The 18,246-nt window shown below is 39.2% G+C and overlaps 1 long non-coding RNA gene across 2 annotated transcripts; it reads right to left on the bottom strand.

The window, feature by feature from the left end:
* Positions 1-2,264: 2,264 nt before the first annotated feature.
* LOC141570670 (uncharacterized) lies at positions 2,265-17,784 on the bottom strand. Of its 2 annotated transcripts, none has more exons than XR_012494965.1 (6): positions 17,393-17,784; positions 15,964-16,103; positions 15,014-15,061; positions 10,125-10,308; positions 7,692-8,446; positions 2,265-4,334 (listed from the first exon to the last, which is right to left on the bottom strand). It is a non-coding gene; the product is annotated as an uncharacterized LOC141570670 (long non-coding RNA). The 2 variants fall into 2 exon arrangements; XR_012494966.1 differs by having other exon boundaries at positions 2,275-4,334; positions 7,692-7,808.
* Between the last annotated feature and the right edge of the window lie 462 nt (positions 17,785-18,246).

Raw genomic sequence — 18,246 nt, 5'->3', positions numbered from 1 at the left:
GGGATACTTTTGTGCCTCCTTTTCTAAATATGTCTAGTTATCTGCAAGTGGAGCTGCTTCACATCACGTGAAACCCACAGGATTTGCTTCAGACAGGGGACTAAATGAGTAAAAGGCTTTTTCCATGTGTTAGTAGTTTTACCCTGAAGTATTTAACCCATCTTAGTGTGTAAAAGCAGAGCAAACGGATTCTGCAACGCCAAGTTGTTTTTGCCTCAAACAATTAACCACTGCCATGCCCACATCTATGTAAATGTTTATTGGCTGAACTTCATCCACAAAATGTGTTATAGGCAGGACAAAAAAAAAATTCTAATTATATTAGTGATGCTTAGCTTTAAAGAGCATGCAACATTTCAGTCTCCTGCCGGGAGCTCCGAAATGTCCCAGGATGTGTTTCAGAGTAATTAAACTCGCTTGCCTTTTCCTGCTTCTCCTTCAGGACTGACATTGTGGGAGAGAAGAGCCAGATGGCAGAGGTTCCTCTCCCAGACCAATCAGCATGTCCGTAGTTTTTACCCCCTCCAGCTATAGCTCGTTCCTAGTTCCCTCCCTCCATAAATCAGCAGCAGTCTCAGGACAGGTAGAACGGGAGCCTAGACCACTATGAACTTGCCCTTCATGCAGAGAGATACTCTTCAGACCTCAGACAGCTTCAGACCTTAGACAGAAGTGCCCAAGATGCCCAGACAGAGCCCTGGTATATTGCACTATAAGGTTTCTGCGCAAAAATACAATAAATAAATGAATAAGTCAGCCATTGCTTTGCACATATACCCACATTTCTTCATGTATTAAAAAAAAAAAGGAAGGAAGGGAATATGGAGAAAGGAATGGGCAAAGAATTGTGTGTGTGTGTTTTTAAAGGCGTTGTATTTAAGGGAAAGTGGATTTTGGTAGCCTTATAATTATATACAAGTAAGATCCAGGCAAGACCTTAGCTGGACAGCTCTGTTTGCTTATTCATTCATCCTTTATGCACGTATTTAATCTCCAGCTATCTACTGGGCCCACAAGTGAGGTCCTGCTGCGACTCTGGTTCTGCTTGAGTATCAGATCTACAATAAGAGCACCGCCCCAGGTCCTAAGGAAGAGGCTGGTCAGGGGCAAAGAGGCTCTTCCTGCAGACTCCTCCAGCAGCTTTCTGGGGTAGGAAGAAGGGTGGGGAACTGTGAGTGTGGGCTACTACTGAAGCGCTATGGCTGGTGCTTCACTGGCCAGGCCTTGTATCACCTTCAGCTTCAGCTGCTCCGTTAATGAGATTGTCAGTCAGTCAGTAAGGAAGTAAAACAGTCTCTGTTAGTTCTGGTAACAAAGACTAATGAACTGCCTGCTTTGTGCCAGTGAGTGTGTTAGGTGCCAGGAATTCAAAAATAAGACAGGGTCGCCTCTCTGTGGCCTTAACGCCAGGTGGACCATCAACTAATGTGATACAGAATACCAGGAAAACAGCAGTGACCCATTGGAAAAGTGTAGCACTTTACAGTTTCAGTGCCCTTTCATACTCCTAATCGTATTTGACCCTCACAGTATTCCTGTTTAGTAAGTTGGACATGTATTGTTTCCATTTTATAAATGAATAAACTGAAACTTGACACCCAGTCTCTTGCCCAAGATCACACAGGTGCACTCAGAATTTCTGAGCCCCAGTTTAGGACTCTTAATATCAGTTTTTGCCTCTGCTCTCAATGTCCCCTTCAATACCTGCTCTGCAGTAATGGTTGGAATCTGTAAGCTCTTTCCTTTAGAGTGAGGACCAGGTTAAGCTGTCCCAGTGGAGGGTGCTGCAGGGACAATGCAGGAGGAAGGGGCTTCTGCAGCTTCCCCCAGCTGCTCTGTTTGGCACCGGTGTGATGTCAGGGCGCTTGGTGGCGCTCTGCCGCAGCCACGGGTCCAGAGCACACAGTCTTTGACCCCCTGGCAGCCCTGGCCTGGCTTGGGAAACACCTACCCCCGTGGTCCTCCTAGGACAGACACTGTAGATTCTAGTCTCCTGTCCAGGGCAGTCGTTCCAGCCCCTCTGCATGCCCACCCCACTGCCTACCGACTGTGCCTCACCTGTGCCCTGATTTCTCTGCCCACGTGCAATCCTGACATGGATTTTGCAATCCTGACATGGGCACTGGGTGTACCAAGCCTCCTCCAAACAGTGGCATTCTCTGCACCTGTGCACATCTGGTCACTTGGCTTCCCTGTTTCCCAAAAGGCTGTTTCCTGCTCTCCCAGTGACGGTGGACCAGTTCTGACCTGGGCCAACCAACCAACTTCTCTTTTATCCAATGTACTCCAGCTACACTTTCTCCAACCAGGTGTGAACCCCAGCCTTGAGGAGGGGGAATCCTCTTCTGCGTTCGTTCTTCCTTGGATACTTGCCCTCATCCTTATGGTAAAGTTCTCTTATGTCATACAGTTACTGTTTTATCATAATTTAATTCTATATGTTGAACTTCCTTTATTTGAATCTCTGTGTGGTCACAGACTAGATTAAGGAAACAGATAAAGTTTCTTATGGCAGGAATCTTATCCAGATGTCTGATAACTGCACGGACCTGCCTTCTTCGCTGCCTGATACAGAAGCTTCTGAATAAGGACTGGTTAACTGAGCACAGTTTAAGTTACTTTTAACATCCCTGTTTGATAGGAAGAAATAGCAGCCCACAGAGAGAGCCAACATGCAGGGAGGAGTCGGATTTGTTTATGCATGTGGCAATCTGTTCATTTGTTCATTAAAATTGATCAAATGCCAATTGGGAGCAGCAGCATTTGACCCAACAGCAGGTCAAACAGCATCATTGGCCCTCAACTGGGGGCCAGGTAAATGGTTACTTCTGGAGGACAAGTTAAAGGAACATTCTGGAAGACAGAATAGAAACAACCTTCTTCCCTAGTTTCTTCTGGGGAAAGACCCAGAAGAAACTAGGGAAATACCAAGTGGTCTACTTGTCCTGCTCAGAAAAGATAAGTACCAGTAGCCCCAAAGGTCCTGTAGCCCCTCCTTGGTGAAGCCAGAAGTAGAAAGCAGGTCTCATGGTCCTCAGGCCAACACTTAAAATTACACTGCAGTGATTCTTCAGGTGGGTTGGGAAGGGGTGGTGATACAAACTGCCATCTAAGGAAGTGGGGGAAATACCCGAAAACATGGTTATCCCTTACCTAGTAGTTCAAAAGTGTCTTTTCGGGGGATCCAAGAAATTCCACTGCCAATGCTGTTACCTTTGGGAAAGCAACAAGCAGTCAGTCAAATACGTTGAATTTGAGTTTGATTCCCCTCAAGGTAATTGGCCACCTGTTAACCCACAGCATCACAAGCATTTGGAGCAAAGCAATATGTCACCTGTCCTACCCTCCATAAAGCCTCACTGGTTTCTCTGAGGTTGTCTTAACACCCCCCACATAAAGCCTCTCCATCATCCTTTCCAACATCTGCAGCTTAATTGTGCTAGTAATTTTCCTTTATCATGTTGGTTTACTTAGCAGGACATTTTGCTATTTCTGATCAGATGTTGTTCCAAGAAGCCAAGGCATGGAATCTCACTAAGTGGGGAGAGCCAATAGAGCCTGTTCCACATGCTCTTCTGAAGCTTCCCCAAAAGCATGACTTCTAGCTTGAATCCCACCATAAATGTATGGGCATATGTGACACACTGTGTGTCATTAATTCTTCATCAACAGATGGGTTACATATGAGCCAAAGAGGACTGTGGATAAAGCAAGAGCTGTGCAAGCTAAGTCAAGCCATGTTTAGAATGTCTTTGTTGGCTGTCATTGAGAAGGAACTCATGCTGATTAATTGATTTGGGATGTGCATACACCTCTGTGGAAGCAAGAGACACATGGGCCCAGAGAAAATAGGCCTGCCTGTGAGCATAGTGGGAGAGGCCAGATGCTCTGCAAGGAGTTTTGGTCAAATGAGAGTTGCACTTTGCAGGCTGGCCCTGGCTGAAGATGCGTCTTGTTGGAAGTTGCAGGTACACGGGAAGTCAAATTTCCCTCCCTGGGAAATCTGCTACAGTGGAGATTGCTCTGTTCACCTGGCCCAGTGGAATCAGTGAGGAAGGACGCAGCCAGGATTTGCAAATGCTTCATTTGTGCACGTCATAGGCTGGGCTTGCTCTAAGAACCAGTACTGAGGCACTTCCTGGCCTGATGGTTTTCTTCAAAGCCACTGTTTCTCTCCTCCCTCCTTGCATATGTACTGTTTTAGAGATCTGTTTCCTCTAGGAATACTCTTCTTTTACTTTTGTCTTGTTCATTCATTCAAAGGGCACCGTGCCAAGCTCTGGGAATTCAACAGCTCTTCATGGGGCTTCTTTGTTAAGCAATCCCTCATCATCCTGTAAACAGAAACATTCAGAATAGTGGGCTTTTAGACCTGGGATGTCATTGAGTTTGAGAGGAAGGCAGTTCCAGGGCTGTGATCCAGCAGCTGGCTAGAGCTCAGGCCTTGGAATGTCACAGCTTGCTCCGTTACAATGCCTGTAATGGAGCAGGCATTGGAGGTTGGGGTCCAACTGACTGTCTGAAAACTAAATATTAAAAAAACTAGGATTTATTATTTTTATTTTTGGTCAATGTTGTTGAGATTCAATTTGCATATAATAAAATACACTCATTTTAATTGTACAGTTTGGTAAGTTTTGACAAATGTATACACAGATCCATGACACTTTCACCAGCCCCAAAGCTTCCATGTGCTCCTTTGCCGCCAGTGTCCTCCACCCTGGCCCAGGCAACCACTGATTTGTTTTCTGCCACTCTAGATTAGTTTTGCCTATCCTAGAATTTCATGTAAATGGAATGCATACAGTATGTACTCTTTTGTGTCTGGCTTCTTTTTGTTCAGCTTATTTTTTGTATTTATCCATGTTGTATCTATCAAAGATTGCTCTTTTTTTATTGCTGAAGAGTATTCCACTCTATGGGTATGCCACAAAATATTTATCTGTTTATCTGTTGGTGTGATTTTGGATTATTTTTAGTTTGCGGCTATTATGAGTAAAGCTGCTGTAAGCAATTGTGTCTGTCTTTGGGAGGACGCATGTTTTTATTTCTCTGGTGGAAATGCCTAGGACTTAGTGTATGGAAAGTGTTTGTTCATAGCAGTGGATGTGGCATGAGCCCAGGAACACAATCTATGTGATTGCAGCAGGAATTGGAATCTTGCACAAGAATTGAAAACAATTAGAGCTCCTACTTTATATGTGTAAAGTATATGCAGGCCCTGGTAGCCATATAACCTCTGTCCACCTAGATACATAAGCCTGAGGGACTCCTAGCCAGGAGTTACAGGTCTTAGCCATTACAGGTGATAGGTAGCAAGAAAAATATATCCTCGCAGAATTAGGGTGAAGTCACAATTTTTCTCCAAAGTCCTCAAATAAGTTCAACTTAGTTCAGCAAATATTTACTAAGCTAGCCCTAGGCCAGGCGCTGTGCTAGCAACTGAGGATGTGGCAGCTCACAAAGCACAGTCCCTCCCACAGACCAGGAGCTGAAATTGAAATCATTTTCTCTAGGAGCCCAGGCAGGCCAGTTTTTCATTGCACATGTATATACTGCTCAAGTAAGAGACGGACATGTTGGTGAGTACAGAGCCAGATTGTTGTGAAACACAATGGGGGTTTGGGAAATGATAGATGACTAAACTATATCTTGAACCCTCTTTCCACAACTGGTGGCAGCTAAGGCCATAAGAGCGTCATAACACCCTCCTGCTAATGATCAGATCCTGTGATAATCCTGTCATCCCACTTGAGGCATGATTTTGAGCCCATTCTGACTTCAAAACCTGCAACATGGAGAATGATACTCATTAATAATTAGACTCAGATTGCATAATGTCGTGCCTATGGTGGGCGATGTCTTGGTTCTCAGTTTTAGTTCTCTACATTTTAGCTACAAGCGCCTTCCAGTTCTCCCCAGGATGCACGATGCATTAATCAGTCATAGACTTGGGCTAAATTTATATACAGAATTAGGGTGTAATTCTCTGGCTCTCTCCTTCCCAAGGTTCCCTCTTCATTCTTCAGTGGCTGTGGTTGTCCCTACTCATTTCCATGCTCCCTCTGGACAATAAGTTCATGAGTTTTCTTATTGGAGTTTTAGGGACCTGGTACTGTTGCCACCACATCTGTTTACCTCAGGGTAAAGTGATAAAAACGGGGAATTCATTCTATGCTAATCACTTTTCTGAGTTTCAGAGCCCATAATTGGCCTGTGTTTTTCAATCTCCAGCGTCTTCAGATAGTTTTTTCCCTTTTTTTGTTTTTGTTTTCAGGGTTCATAGTTGAAGGACGATAGGTTTATTAGTAGTTCGCTCCTTGTAAACTAAAAGCAGAGCCGCTGCAATACTTATTTTGCAGTTCTAGAAAGTCAATTTGACTCTTTTAAAATATGGATTCAAATTATTTGTTATAGTCTTCATTTTTTTCCATTCGGTAGTTCCATTCTTTTTTTCCCATTTTATTTTTATATTTATCTTAATTTATTTTGAAATCCTAAGTCTGCTTCTATTGTTTTACCTCTTGATTATCAGTCACTTTTCTTCTTCTTAACTCTAGTTTTATTTTATTACATGGTGAACATTATGGATTTGAAAATTTTAGTGATTTCAAATGATGTTATCTTTCACCAGAGTTGATTCAGCCTTTTATTTCTACGGCTTACAGAGTGGGGACTGATTACTTAATTTAATCAGGGACTGAGCTAAGGAAGTGTTCATATGCCATTTTTATAAGTCCAATCTACCGCTGGGTCATCCCTGCTCCTGGGGGACATAGTCTTCCAAATCTTTCTGGTATGGTCATTGGGTCCTCCATCTTGGTAAGCCCTGAACTCTATTCTTTGTTTCATCTTCAGTATAAGAGCAGCCCAAAGTCCTTTCTGCTTTTCAAAGGCTGTCTGCTTAGTTTTGTAAGCTCGCAATCAGTGTAGCTCAAGAATTTGGCAAATATCTTTAGGGAAAAACTGAAGGAGTGTTGAGGCCACTCACATTTCCAGCCCTGTGAGACTGCCAAAAATTTCTCTGGTTACTCTTTCTGTGCTCAGGTAGAGCCTGATTCTCAGGTTCTTGCAAATGCGTTCAGGAAGAAGCAGCTACAGAGAGAGTCAGTTTACTTCTTTCTCTCCAGAATCTTGACCAGTGTAATCCCCCTCAGATGTCTTTATACAAAGCCTAAGTATGCATATACGATGCATACATAGATGAATACAAGTCACATTTGACTTCTGCAATTACAAGAGGTGCTCAAAGTGGTTACCATAAGCATCCAGACACTTCTGATTACAGTGAATTACTGCTTGAGCAACATTCACCCAAGTGTCCACTTGTATACATTTTTTTGGCACCCCTGGTATATATAGATACACACACACACACACACACACACACACACACACACACAGGGTCTGACCATTAAGTTTGCGAACTTGTTGTAATGATGTTGCTAACCTTTTGTGATATCAGAGGGATTGTTCATTATGAATTTGCACCAACTGGACAGTTAATCAAGTTTACTATTTGGAAGTGCTGAAGTGGCCACGTGAAAAAGTTAGATAAAAATGACCTGAACTTTTCACCAACAATTTGTGGCTCTTGCATCACGACAATGCACCAGCTCACACGGCACTGTTTGTGAGGGAGTTTTTAGCCAGTAAACAAATAACTGTATTGTAACACCCTCCTTACTCACCTAATCTGGCCCCCAGTGACTTCTTTCTTTACCCGAAGATAAAGGAAATATTGAAAGGACATTTTGATGACATTCAGGACATCAAGGGTAATACGACAACAGCTCTGATGGCCATTCCTGAAAAAGAGTTCCAAAATTGCTTTGAAGGGTGGGCTAGGCATTGACATTGGTGCATAGCTTCCCAAGGGGAGTACTTCGCAGGTGACCATAGTGATATTCAGCAATGAGGTATGTGGCACTTTTTCTAGGATAAGTTAGCGAACTTAAGTGTCCAACCTCGTGTGTGTGTGTGTGTGTGTGTGTGTGTGTGTGTGTGTGTGTGTGGCTTTCTGTGGGGAGAAGTATTAGATATATAAATAAAACAAGAGAAACCTGAACAGACCAATTATGATAATATTGCCATGAACAAAGGAATCTGATTCACTCTACCTTCTGAATTCACTCTGGACAGCCAAACCAGGAAAGAAAAAAACAGAGAGAACAGTGTCATAAGCATACTATACAGTCTCATGCCTCCCTGCTTTATCACATGTTGTGCCCTCTGCTGGAAATACCCTAATTCTCAAACAAGACATGAGCACAGGTAAAAACAATTCGATCTCATATTTTGGTGATAAAAGTAAAGGATGAGTCCATCTGGGAAGACATGTCTTTGAGAAGAAGAGAAGCAAGCTCCATCTGGGTCCATTTCCCTCACTTGACCACCACTTCAGCAAGGAAAGGCGGAGAGGTCCGTACCAGCAGTTCTCTAGACACTGAGGACATAGGAGGAAAGTGAAACACACATCGCTGCCCCAAAGGAGCTCCCCAAATCATCACAGCTTTTTCTGCATTTCTGAGGGCCTAGCTAGCGGTTCCTAAGGGAAGAGTTAGTAATGTGCTCAGTGAGATGTCCTTTATTTCTCCTTCCTGTCTGTACCTTCTGCCAGCTTTAAATCTCTCCATACCAGCCAGACAGAAACTTGTAAGCAAGAGAAACGAGAAAGTTTTGTGCTTCTCATAGTTGAAAATGACCCCAGAGGCAACTGTCCTCTGCTAAATACATTAATGTCATTCTCAGAGATTTGCTACTGTGTTGAAAATGGGAAAGGAAATCTTTTATGGGGATTATTATTATTTTAAATAGGGATTACTGTGTTTCCCCAAAAATAAGACCTAGGTGTACAATCAGCTCTAATGTATCTTTTGGAGCAAAAATTAATATAAGACCCTGTCTTATTTTTCTGTAATATAAGACTGGGTATAATATAATATATAATATAAAACCGGATTTTATATTAATTTTTGCTCCACCAGACGCATTAGAACTAATTGTCTGGCTAGGTCTTATTTTCGGGGAAACACGGTATTATATAATACCAACCATATCCAATCATGCTTGGGTCCTTTTTTGATAAAGTAAATAGGGAGATTACTATCTAATGGCTTTTTGACAGTAATAGTTGAACTGTGAATTTGTATCTGAATAAAATGTTAACATTACTGGCATGCAGAGATGATAGAAATGTAAATTGTATCATAAGAAACAGTCCCAATTGTGTAGCTTAAAAATCTACCAAGTTCTATTTGCAATTATTGCCAGAGACTTAAAAATTAAGTTTCCTTCCCTGGAGTAGTTTAATTGTCAGAATGGTTACTTCTATTATATGCCCATCCAAAATTATTCATTTAATTTAATTCCCTCAAAATTAGTGGATTTTCACCATAGTCTTTAGCCAGGGGATTTTTCCAGCTCCGCTGACACCAACGTTTAAAGTGATTATGTATGATCTATTTGCTTTTCACTATTTCATCTCAGAAAACACTGTTTTCCCAGTTTCTCTGTCTTCAGCAGAAAGGAGTCAGGACTAGGTATGCTGTCAGGATTCGGCTCAGTGCCATTTTGGAGAAAATAGCTGTAAAAATTGCTGCAGTCTCTGTGGCAGTGGATTCTCTCTATATGCACCAGCCAGGGCTGTTCACAGGTTGTAGAAGAGTAGGGTGTTGCACTGTTGATGTAAAAAGGGTTGGATAACCCAGGCGACATTGGGACATGTGGTCAGAGGTCTTTGTAATAATATATACCTTGTGACCATTGTCTGTTCAGAGTGATAGGACACAGGAGGAAGGGATGGGAAGTGTTGTTTTGTTGTCCCTAATTTTTTTTAATGTCATCGGGTGGTGGGAATTGACCCAACTGCATTATAGATAGAGGTTTAAGTCTAAGATAAAGAGTGCACAAAGATTTTACGTAACTTTAAGAAGCTGGGCTATTTGTTGTGCTCAAGTACTAAGCCTCTTCACCATGTGTCCTTTGCTTTACATAGAGCAAGGTCCTGAAAGCTAATGTTGGATATAAAGTGATTTAGATATTGTCCCAAATGGCTTATTTTTAGGAATAAGGTCTAAATCTTTCAGACATAAATATTTTAAAGAACATTTATCAAAAATAACCTTGGGTCCCTTGAGTCTTTGGGAAATGTGAAGTTGAGGGCAAGAACACGGTACAACATTTCTGCATCTCCTTCCATCTCCATTAAACATAGACAGAGCTTCTTCTTCTGTCCATGAGGGATTAACTGCCATAGAAGTGGGTATGGGGGTCCCTTGAATCTTCGGTTGATTATGACTCTATGCTCTGTTCAAGGAATAAAAGAGAAACATGAATATGATGAGGAGAGAAATAGATAATATCTCACGAAGTTGGGCAAAAACAACTTCCGAAGTAAAATCATCTCAGGGAAACTGTCAAATAAATAATTCTCAGAGCTCACACCAGACTGGAAATTGTTTGACTGACGTCCAGCCAGAATGAAGAGACATTGTTAAATCAAAAGACATTCACTAGAGACCTCAAAAGGGCTACGTCTTAGAAGTGGGGCAAGATAGCTCTAAACAGGACTCCTCTAGGCCCTCTTAAAAAGAGCTTTTGAAAAATACTTCAGAAGGGTCAAATTAATGTTGACAGGAACATAAGTACCTGCCAGAAAATGGTTAACACTATTTTAAGGACAACAAAATCGAACACTCAGCACTCAGTTAAATTCACAATGTCTGGGCAACCAATAAAAAATTACTATACATACAAAGAATCAAAACAATGAAATCCATAACTGGGAGAAAAAGCATCAATAAAAATATACCTGGAAATGATAGAGATGATAAAATTGACAGAATGTTAAAACAGGTATGATAAGTATGTTCTGTTCAAGTAATTAAAGAAAAACTTGGACACAATGAGAAGGAAAATGGAATAAATGAGAATTAAATAGAACTTCAGGCAATGAAAAATACAATATCTGAAATGAAAATACAGTGAGTAGATTTAAGAGCAGATTAGACACTGCAAAAGGAAAAATCACTAACTTGAAGTTGCTGAAATATAAATCTAAATATATAAAAATTTATCCAAAATGGAAGAAGGAAAACAGACTTGAAAATAATGTACAGAACATCCATGAGCTGTGAGGCAATATTAAGCGGTCAAACTATGTGTAATTGGAATCCCAGAAGGAAAGGAGTGGGGGGAAGTGGACAAAAATGTTTGAAGAAATGGCCAAAATTTTTTCAAATTTGACAAAAATGTTAAACCTGGAAATACCTGGAAATGATAGAGATAAAGAGTGCACAAAGATTTTACATAACTTTAAGAAGCTGGGCTATTTATGTATAAAGATTTTACATAACCATTCAAGAAGCTCAGTAAACTTCAAGCAGAATAAACATAACGAAAAAGAAACGAAAGCACATCATAATCAAATTGCTGAAAATGAATGATAAAGCAAAAGTCTCAAAAAGTGTCCAGGCTCCTGGTTTGGTATGTAAGAAGTTTGGAACTCATCACTCAATCCTAGCAATAAGTAAAAAGCTAAACAAACTGAAAAAGTCAACATCTCTTCTTAGATCTGTCAGAGAAGTGAGGTCACCGGGCAAACCACAATCCCCAACTTGGAGAGACACCCGGGTACAGAGAAGCACAACTTACTGGAGCAGAAACCTCTGTGGGAACCAGTACCAGGTAGAAAACCTAAACTGTAATTGACAAATTGCTGGAGGCTCAGTGTGGACAAGTCTGAGAATTGAAAACTTCAGAAGAGACTTGTCACAGAGGAGCCTCCACACTTTGGTTGAGTTTTACTTCTAGGGCCCTACCAAGTTCTCATGCTGAATATGGAAGAAAATACTTGTGCTTCTGGTAGGGAAAGGGGAAAAGAACCATTTTGAAATATGCCAGGGCATTCTGTTCTTAACAAGATAAGATAAACTATTTTACCAGAAACTAACCTATTCAGGTTTTATTAGAACCTAGCCAACTGGGGGAAGGGAAATACCCAACTCCAGCTCTCTCTAGCCATCCTATCCCACTTACGCTCTTGTGAAGCTCACAGCCCAGAGGCATAGGCTCACTAAAAGACTGAGACTGACCATAGAATTACAGAATGCTTCCCGTTTCCTCATGTGTTACCACCACGTAATTAATGACCTATTTACTAAAGTTTCATTTTACCCAGTACAGCATGTCTGGCTTTCAACTGAAAATTACAAGGCACATAAAAGGCAAAAACCCCCACAGTTTAAAGAGACAAAGCAAGCATTAGGATTAGACTCAGATATGGCAGGAATGTTAGAATTATCAGAGTGGAAAATTAAAACAACTATGATTAATACGCTAGGGGATCTATTAGAAAAAGACAGCATGCAAGAACATATGGGAAATATAAGCAGAGAGATAAAAATCCTAAGAAAGAATTAAAAAGAAATTCTAGAATTCAAAAACACTAACAGAAATGAAGAATGCCTTTTGTGATCTCCTTAGACTGGACATAGCTGAAGAAAGAATCTCTGAGCTTCAGGATGTGTGAAAAAAAACTTTTGAAACTGAAAAGCAAAGATTTAAAAAAAAAAAAAAGTGAAAAATAGAACAGACTATCCAAGAACTGCAGGACAACTACAAAAGGACAAGATAGAAAGGAGCAGAAGCAACATTTGAATCTATAATGAATGATAGATTTTCCCCAAATTAATGCCAGACACCAAGCCACAGATCCAAAGCTCAGAAAACACCAAACAGGATAAGTTAATAAATAAATAAATAAATAACAAAAACACAGAAAACTACACCTAAGCATGTTCAAACTGCAGAATTTAAAAGGAAAAGAAAAAAATATGGAAAGCAGAGGAGGAAAAAAGAAAAACCTTACCTATAGAGGAGCAAAGATAAGAATTATATCCAACATTTTCTTAGAAACAATGCAAGCAAGAAGAGAGTGGAGGGAAATATTCAAAGTGTTGAGAGGGGAAAAAAGCAAAAAACTACAATTCTGTGTCTTGTGATATCTTCAAAAGATAAAAATACAAACTTTCTCAGCTGAAAATTGAGGTATTTGTTGCCAGTGGACCTGCCTTGCAAGAAATGTTAAAATAAGTTATTCAACGAGAAGGAAAATGGTATAGATCAGAAACTTGTATTTGCATTAAAAAAAAAAAAAAAAAAAAAAAAGGAAGACCATTAGAGAAGGTAAAAAAATATCCACAGTAAAAATACACATTACATATAGAAAAATAAAGATAAATATGATAGCCAACTTCTCAGGAATACATTCAAATGGCATCTTTAAAGTGCTGGGGAAGGAGAGAGCTATCAACCTAGAATTTTAAACCTAATGAAAACACCATTAAAACATGAAGGTAAAATAAAGACTTTCAGACAAATGAAAGCTAAGAATATTCAGTGCTACTAGATCTGCTCTAGAAAGCATTGTTAAAGGAAGCTTTTCAGACTGAAGTGAAATGGTGTCTGATGGAAGTTTGAAAACACACATACACAGATGAAGAGCACTGGAAATGATAAATATAAAAGAAATACTTTTTCCAGTTATTACTGTCTTATAAATATTTCTGTTTAGAACAAAAATATTAACGGGTCTGGGGGCTTATAATATATGTAGATATACGTAGTAATAAAATACATGGGAACAGAATGGGAAGAGGGAAGTGGAAGCATACTTTGTAAGATTCTTTAGCCATATGCAAATTTGTACAATATTATGTGAAGGTAGACTGTGATAAAGAAGGCTACTACATTATAATAAAGAGGTCAAAATATCAACAAGAAATGTGTTATATGTGTATGCACTTAATTCTAGACCTTCGAAGACCATAAAGTAAAAACTGATAGAACCAAAAAGAGAAAAAGACAAATCTACAGATATCATTGAAAACTTAGTACCAGCAGACAAAAAAAAGTATGAGACTTGAGCAGCACTGTCAACAGACTTGACACTTAAAGAATGTGCCACCCAAAATGAAACAGAAAGAAACAAAATGAATCAACAATTTTATGTATAAAAAAATAAGTGTGAGAAGACATCATATGAAAATTATTGTTTTTAGTATTCGAAAAGAGAAGACCTAACTATAGCTTGCAACTCAAGTAGCTTTAAGATAAGAATAATAAATATATGAAAGTAAATATTTCTTCATGGCAGAAACTTCATGGTAAACTCAAAATATAAATAAACCGAGGAAAATATTTGCTATTCCCATCATATAGAAACTGAGCACCATTACATCAAGTGCTTCCACAAATAAGAAAAGGACCTCTAATGCAGTAGAAAAATGAACAAAGGACATAAACAGCTCCTAGAAAAAGAAATGTTCTTAAGTATCTGAAAGTCCACTCAATCTCATGCACACTATTTTTCAGTCAGGTGAGGAAGATAAAAATATTTGCTAACACACTGTGTGGGTGACAGCGTAAGAGCTAATTATGCCCCTCTCTTCCCAACTTCATATACAATGATTTCATGTTGATAGCTTACAGTCAGACATGATAAAAGTATTTACATCATGGAAATTGGCTGATAATACAAATCAAGTTTTTCTCTCCTCCTCTGAAAGCCGGTTAATCATTTACCAGCACACCACCAGAAGAGTGTGGAGAAACAGGCGTCTCATACTATTGTTTTGAGTACAAAGCAGCACAATCTCCACATGGCATTTGAATATCTAGCAAAGTCATTGATTGCACACACTTTTTAAAGCAACAATTCTACTTCTAGGAACATGACCTAGGTATTTTTGCACACGTGAAATGGTATGCGTTTTTTGGTTTTTTTCCTGGTAATATTACAAATGTCTGTTAACAGAGGATTGGTTTTAAAAATTGTACATTTTATACAGTGGAATGCCAAGCAGCTGTTAAAATAGATGAGAACTTCCTTTATGTTCCGACATGGAATGAAATCCATGCAATATTTTTAACTGAAATAAGCAAGATTTTGAAGAAGAGAAATCATATTTACACATATTTACATATATTTGCTACCATATGCACAAAATACCTTTGAAAGTATTCAGAAGTTATCAGTTGCCTTTGGGGAGGGAAATGCCTGGAAGAGAGCCGTAGGAGGGAAATTTCACTGCATTAAAAATTGTTTTTTTGAATTTTGCATTATGCACAGCATTGCTTAATAAATAAGTAAAATTTAAATATCATAAATACTTACCAATGTGTTGTGAGATAGCCTGTTTTATATAATGCTGATAATACAGTTAGAATAATCTTTCTCGAAAGCAATTTGGTAATATGTAATGAGAATCTTTAAGTAGTTCTTACTCTTTAATGTAGCAATTAAACTTTTTGGTATCTATCCCAAGAAAATAAGCAGAGATGAAAACAAAGATTTACATACAAGATGTTCCTCGTGGTGTTATTTATAACAGTCAAAAATTAGAAATAATGTGGATGTTCAGTGAAGTGGAAATAGTTAAGTAAATTTGTTTCAGTGATACATCTAAAGAAATAGCCATTAAAAACTAAGTTTTGAAAAATTTTAATAACATGCTGAAAATATTATAAATAGAAAAGTAAGATGCAAAGTTTCACACATGGAATGACCCTTATTTTGCTGAAAAGTTATTTGTACACATTAATATGCTTATACACACACAAATACAAGAAAAATATACAACATAGTAAGAGCATTGTCTCTGGTTGGTAACTTAGTATCACAGAATTTCAATTTCTTGATAGGATTTTCAGTATCATTTTGATAATTACCTATGTTTTTCAAATTTTCTATAGTAAGCATGTATTGTTTTTAAATCATTTTAAAAGACATTTAGAAAAATCGAACTCTTTTGCTTTACAACATCTTAAACATAAAGAATACCTTGCAGCCTATTGTATAGCCTCCTCCCAATCTCTTGTGCGTTGTTACCAAATAAAACATCTGGAGCTACAAAACATCTATAAAAGTAAAGACAAAAATACAAATATATGCACTCTTACCAAATCATGTGGTAAAAAGTAGGGTCCCAGAAAGAGACGATTTCTGGGGTCACATAAATTAAAGAAACATTAAGCTACATGTTATGGTCTCCTCCTCTTAGGGATATGTAATTAATACCATTTAAAGTTTCTGAGTGATCCTGTAGTAAAAAAAAAATAAAATGTTTAACTCTTTCATTTATAGTTTCTTACTCTTCCTCCCTCCCTCTCTAAATATCTAAATATGGCTTAGTGTTCCAAAGAACATAGTTTAAAATATGATGAGCTCAGGAACTTTTGAGACCCCTTTCACTAATCTCTTAATATGTTTGGTTCTCTGGCATTGGCTCCCTGTAACATCAGTGACAACTAGTGTGAGGGCTGTCCTAACTGTCCTCTCTCCCCTAAGGCAACACATTACACCGATCAGCTCATTGTCCTGACACCCCAGCCCCAGCAGCGGGGGTTACCGGTACAGTATCACTCCTGCCCATCAGCATATCAGAAGGCATGGGACTAGGAAGTTCTCCGATGCTTATTCAGGCACTGTGCACTTGTGTTTCTGCTAGGACAACAATTGCTTGCATAAATCTTTCTGTTTCCCAGTATTTCCATTTCCTTTAAAAGAGGGATCTGGTTTTGCAGTTTGCTCAGTTTTTCTTCTCCCTTGCCCTCTTAGGAAGTCTCTGCCATTTTTTAGAGGTATGCTTTGAGCTTTAGAAATGCAGATTTGGGAGAAGAGGGGAAAGAAGTGACCAGCAATTTGTAGGGAGGAATTTGGGAAGAGAAATACATGGAGGGGGGATATGAAATAGAGAAGTAGGATTTTAGAAATTGTTCCTGTGGACTGTGCATTATCTTCGTGGTATTCAAAAGATGACCAAAACAGAAATGTGTGTGGAAGGAAGGAAGGCATGAGTTATTTTGAAAATTCTGTTTGGGTTGCTAGACTGAAGTCTTTTGACCATAACAGCTTTTAGATGGACCATGCGAGTCACCTTCAATAGTGTAACAGGTTTAAAAGCCCACACATTATAAGCAGGAAATTGTATGAGCTTGGAAAAAAACTGCTGGGATATTTCCAGTCAGTCAACTTCTTTGATTAGAAAAGAGAGAGGAAGTTGAACAGATTCTGGAGCACACAGAGGGAAAAGAATCACAGCTCTGAAATTAGTATCTTAGTCACTCAGGTAACTGCATCCTAATTAGAAAACATGGACTAGGAGAGACTCTGACTGATCCTGCATCCAGGAGACTGCTTTCTGTTCTGAAAAGAAACATAACCAAAAAGCTGAACTTTCCACGGGACACACTGATGAAGAGAAAAAAGCAGAATCAAAGCCAAGGCTGAACAGAGGCACTGCAGCAAATACGTAGGAATCCAGATAGCTCATTAGACAGTAACAGTTCACTAAGCACAGTTGGAAAAGAAATACTAATAATGACATACCTGTTTTTCAATGCTCAGAGCATCGAAGAAGGAAAATATTGACAAAACTCTTTGCTAACAAGGATGCCAATGGATGAGCGCTTTTATAAACTGAAATGCAAGCAAGAGGACGTATTGAAGGGTAAGGTTAGGCTATTAAAATGAAGCTGCATAAACAGATCAGAAGCCAGGGAGTGGAGGCACGTGACACTTACCCAAGAGGGGATCAAAGCGATTGAATAACAACTGATTGGAGTTGGTTAGTGGCCCATTTCTGGATTGGTTTTGTTTTGCTTTTGTTTTTGCCACATACATTTCATGAGGGTAGAAAAAAGAAAACAGGCTAAAGGATTCTTTGGATGTTACACAGAACTCTCTATACTGAAGCCACAGTTATCTGTGGATAATTATGGAAAAACAAGACATCTAGATTTTCAAATATAAGGTTTTCTGAGCTGAAACATGGAAGATCGATCATAAGAACAGTCTGAAAGCACTTATTTGTAGCATGAATTATTGTTACTAAAATCTTGCTAGATAACCATGTTTACTCATTTCTTAGAGATTAAAATTAGCACTAATTTATGCTATGTTGTTAGAAAGAGGTATGTGTAGAAAATGTTGCAAAGTTGGGAGTAAGGGTGGGATAAATCTCATTTCAGCCCCTCCTTCCCTTGGTGGCAGCTACTTCCGCTGCAGACCTTTTGCCCCTTTTGGGGATCTGATCGGGACTTCTCTTGTAGAGTTTATTGCTGAAACATGGTATTCATACCTTGGCTTTGTAACTTAAGTGTTTCTTCCCTAATCACCTGCCCTCTGCCTCCCCTGCCAAGTCAGGGTGGTATTATTTTGTAGCTCTCAATAACACAGAATTC

Source organism: Rhinolophus sinicus, linkage group LG03, assembly GCF_036562045.2.
Source record: "Rhinolophus sinicus isolate RSC01 linkage group LG03, ASM3656204v1, whole genome shotgun sequence".
NCBI lineage: Eukaryota > Metazoa > Chordata > Mammalia > Chiroptera > Rhinolophidae > Rhinolophus > Rhinolophus sinicus.
The sequence above is the reverse complement of the archived record's forward strand: the minus strand, read 5'-3'. Positions and strand labels throughout refer to the sequence as shown.